The 5,000-nt window shown below is 51.1% G+C and overlaps 1 non-coding gene across 1 annotated transcript in view; it reads left to right on the top strand.

Annotated features, from left to right (window-relative positions):
* The first annotated feature begins 4,818 nt into the window (after positions 1-4,818).
* LOC124564170 overlaps positions 4,819-5,000 on the top strand; it is a 1,910-nt gene continuing 1,728 nt past the window's right edge. Inside the window, exon 1 of the ribosomal RNA XR_006970470.1 lies at positions 4,819-5,000. This exon is cut by the window's right edge and continues 1,728 nt beyond it. This is a non-coding gene — a ribosomal RNA (small subunit ribosomal RNA).

A 5,000-nucleotide genomic window follows, 5' to 3' on the forward strand; every position in this document is an offset into this window, starting at 1 on the left:
TATATTACCTGGAAGAGTCAATGACAGTCCACGCCCCCCTGCGTGGGAAGAGTCTTTCTAGGCCATGACCCACCGGAAGGGCGCAGCGTCCCCCACCCCAGACATGTGACGTCACACCATCGGTATTGACGACTAGACTGATTCCTTATAATCATTTGCCATACACCGGTGGAAGCTGCCGAGACGAGTAACTACATAGCGGGCTCGCCGTGTCACTAATGTACAGAGATACAACAGTTTCGACTGGAACCGGATTAAACGTATACACGGCGCTGATTAGTAATAGATAGAGCCATCAGAATACAGATAATGTATACAACTGTCCGTATACATGCTGAAAGACTCTGCTCACAATCACAACCACACGTCAGCCACACACCCTTATCACGCACTACTCTCTGCCTGTAACACGCACACAGACAATATGTAAGCACCAGCATGGAACAACACCCAGTGCATCCTCTCCGCCACATTAGACAATCCACACTGTCATAACCAGACTGGGAGGTCCACTCAGAAAACAGAATATCCCACCCACCCGACAACCACCATTGCTCAGCCAAGCCACCAACACCCACACATGTCCTACACAGGGGTGCACCCAACATCACAATACTGCCTCCTCTCACAGCACACAAACAATGGCAGGAATGAAAGACACAGGTCTGCCACAAGCATGGAATGAGAGCGCCGCCTGTCATGAGCCAAAGGTGCATCCTGACGTGGCAAATCAGATGATGCCGCAGGCATCCACTTACTATAATCACAATCAACAAACCGGCCGCCCCGCCCCGCCCCCCATTAAACCTTTCCTTACAACAATGTGTACCTTAACCTAACCTATATCGTACCGTAACCTAACCTATATCGTACCGTAACCTAACCTACGTCGTACCGTAACCTAACCTATGTCGTACCGTAACCTAACCTATGTCGTACCGTAACCTAACCTATGTCGTACCGTAACCTAACCTATGTCGTACCGTAACCTAACCTATGTCGTACCGTAACCTAACCTATGTCGTACCGTAACCTAACCTATGTCGTACCGTAACCTAACCTATGTCGTACCGTAACCTAACCTATGTCGTACCGTAACCTAACCTATGTCGTACCGTAACCTAACCTATGTCGTACCGTAACCTAACCTATGTCGTACCTTAACCTAACCTATGTCGTACCTTAACCTACCCTATGTCGTACCTTAACCTAACCTATGTCGTACCTTAACCTAACCTATGTCGTACCTTAACCTAACCTATGTCGTACCTTAACCTAACCTATGTCGTACCTTAACCTAACCTATGTCGTACCTTAACCTAACCTATGTCGTACCTTAACCTAACCTATGTCGTACCTTAACCTAACCTATGTCGTACCTTAACCTAACCTATGTCGTACCTTAACCTAACCTATGTCGTACCTTAACCTAACCTATGTCGTACCTTAACCTAACCTATGTCGTACCTTAACCTAACCTATGTCGTACCTTAACCTAACCTATGTCGTACCTTAACCTAACCTATGTCGTACCTTAACCTAACCTATGTCGTACCTTAACCTAACCTATGTCGTACCTTAACCTAACCTATGTCGTACCTTAACCTAACCTATGTCGTACCTTAACCTAACCTATGTCGTACCTTAACCTAACCTATGTCGTACCTTAACCTAACCTATGTCGTACCTTAACCTAACCTATGTCGTACCTTAACCTAACCTATGTCGTACCTTAACCTAACCTATGTCGTACCTTAACCTAACCTATGTCGTACCTTAACCTAACCTATGTCGTACCTTAACCTAACCTATGTCGTACCTTAACCTAACCTATGTCGTACCTTAACCTAACCTATGTCGTACCTTAACCTAACCTATGTCGTACCTTAACCTAACCTATGTCGTACCTTAACCTAACCTATGTCGTACCTTAACCTAACCTATGTCGTACCTTAACCTAACCTATGTCGTACCTTAACCTAACCTGTATTGCGCCTTAACCTAACCTGTATTGCGCCTTAACGTAACCTGTATTGCGCCTTAACGTAACCTGTATTGCGCCTTAACGTAACCTGTATTGCGCCTTAACGTAACCTGTATTGCGCCTTAACGTAACCTGTATTGCGCCTTAACGTAACCTGTATTGCGCCTTAACGTAACCTGTATTGCGCCTTAACGTAACCTGTATTGCGCCTTAACGTAACCTGTATTGCGCCTTAACGTAACCTGTATTGCGCCTTAACGTAACCTGTATTGCGCCTTAACGTAACCTGTATTGCGCCTTAACGTAACCTGTATTGCGCCTTAACGTAACCTGTATTGCGCCTTAACGTAACCTGTATTGCGCCTTAACGTAACCTGTATTGCGCCTTAACGTAACCTGTATTGCGCCTTAACGTAACCTGTATTGCGCCTTAACGTAACCTGTATTGCGCCTTAACGTAACCTGTATTGCGCCTTAACGTAACCTGTATTGCGCCTTAACGTAACCTGTATTGCGCCTTAACGTAACCTGCATTGCGCCTTAACGTAACCTGCATTGCGCCTTAACGTAACCTGTATTGCGCCTTAACGTAACCTGCATTGCGCCTTAACGTAACCTGCATTGCGCCTTAACGTAACCTGTATTGCGCCTTAACGTAACCTGTATTGCGCCTTAACGTAACCTGTATTGCGCCTTAACGTAACCTGTATTGCGCCTTAACGTAACCTGTATTGCGCCTTAACGTAACCTGTATTGCGCCTTAACGTAACCTGTATTGCGCCTTAACGTAACCGATATTGCGCCTTAACGTAACCTATATTGCGCCGTAACGTAACCTATATTGCGCCGTAACGTAACCCACATTGCCCCTTAACGTAACCTATATTGCGCCGTAACGTAACCTATATTGCGCCGTAACGTAACCCACATTGCCCCTTAACGTAACCCACATTGCCCCTTAACGTAACCCACATTGCCCCTTAACGTAACCCAACACACGTTGGGCCTTAACCCAACACACGTTGGGCCTTAACCCAACACACGTTGGGCCTTAACCCAACACACGTTGGGCCTTAACCCAACACACGTTGGGCCTTAACCCAACACACGTTGGGCCTTAACCTGCTCTGTAATTGTCATACGACGCGTTAAATTAGTGTAGTGTTGCCTAACTGCAACCCCCGCAATATAGTTTGCTACTCGCACTGCCCGGTCCCCAGTGTATCGCTTCATGTTAAACACCTTGCAGCTATACACTGTAATGTGGATGGCAGCAGGACGTACATGCTCAATGCCCTTTGCAGTTGTTCATTGGCATTTGCAGTTGTTCATTGGCATTCGCATGGCGAAGCACTTAGCCTACGCTGTGGTACGGCCTGTGTCAACTGTCCGCTGATGTTGTACGTCCAAATCACACACTGTACTGCACATTGGTCCTCATGTACTGAATGATACATCGTGGTACATGTGACCGTACAACGACTGCGCCAACAACGGCGAACCATGCGGTCCAAATGTTGTGCACTCAGCTACGTGTCGTCTCCCTATAAGAGCTGGATTGCAGTGTGGTATGCCCTGGATGGCGATCAGCATGAGCCGTCTGTTGATGTAGTGGCGCGTGTTGTCAGACGTAGTCGTCTCTTCTCACACACCGTGATAGCACGGTGCACTGCGTTCCACATCTGCGACATGCGACAGAGGCCGGTTGACAGTCGTTCGCGCAATGGACATCGCATACGTACGGGGGCCACCTTCCACGTGTTCGCTAAGCGTGGACATGTTGTTGCGTGTATGTGGGCAGACAGTGTGTCGTGACACCTGACACAGGCATGCAACAATCGTTGAATTTGCAAATGGCGATGGACGCCTACGTTTGCTGGTGACGTTACGCAAATGAACAACTGGTAAACCGTTGTGGTGCGGTTGTTCTCGCTAGGGGTGAATCAGTGATGGCGACGATCGGTTGAGCTACCAACCGGTTGTTGCAGCGATACCCACCATGCCCACGAACGTGAATGGCATGTGGGTGTGAAGCGATACGCGGCGGTGGCTGGGTGGGACCGTCCCCGGCCGGTGAGGGGGGGCCTCCCGGCGTGTTGGCCGTGCGGTGCGTGGGCGCACGCGCTACAGCCGGCTGGTGGGGGCGGCCAGTGGCAGGCGCGCCGGCCGACGGAGGCGGCAGGCGGCGCAGCTGCGCGCCGGCGCACCCTGCACGCGGCGCCGTGCGGCCAAAGTAGGTCCTCGCGGGCCCGGTGCGAAGCGCGGTGGACATCTGCAGTGTGCTGGTCCGATTGAGGACTGTGTGCGCTGAGGATGCGCCGCCGCCCGGCGCTCGGCGCCGCGACGCCGTCTGCTGCTCGGTCGCCTCTGCGGTTCTCGCAGGTGGTTTGTATCGCAGCTGTGCGGACGTGTTGGCGCGTGCGCTGTGCTGGGAGAGTTCGCTTCGGCACCCAAGTGGGGCTTTTGTCCTTCTGTGGCGCTGGCGTTGGAGCTGCCGGTCACCGTAGGTGGCGCGTGTTGTCTCCCGCCGGCAATGCCACGACAGCACGCTCCCGGGCCTCTGTCGGCAGCGGCAAGCTCAGTTGGGAGCACGGGTGGTCGCACCTAAAGCGTCTACTCGCCAAACTCCGGGCGATTGCGCCTCTCTCGAACCCGACCAAGTACTTAGGACGGCGCTGCGCGCCGCCGGGACCTGAGAGGGTTTCGAGGTGTATGGTGCAGGGGAGCTCAGCCTCCTCCTGTTTGCAGAATAATTGAGCGGACGCTTGCGTGTTCGCGCGGGCCCCCGGGACACACTCCCGGGCGGCCGGCTGCTCAGCTCTAGTTGACGCAGCTCCCTGGTTGATCCTGCCAGTAGTCATATGCTTGTCTCAAAGATTAAGCCATGCATGTCTCAGTACAAGCCGCATTAAGGTGAAACCGCGAATGGCTCATTAAATCAGTTATGGTTCCTTAGATCGTACCCACGTTACTTGGATAACTGTGGTAATTCTAGAGCTAATACATGCAAACAGAG

The sequence above is a fragment of the Schistocerca americana genome, unplaced genomic scaffold (genome assembly GCF_021461395.2).
Source record: "Schistocerca americana isolate TAMUIC-IGC-003095 unplaced genomic scaffold, iqSchAmer2.1 HiC_scaffold_1280, whole genome shotgun sequence".
Taxonomy (NCBI): Eukaryota; Metazoa; Arthropoda; class Insecta; order Orthoptera; family Acrididae; genus Schistocerca; species Schistocerca americana.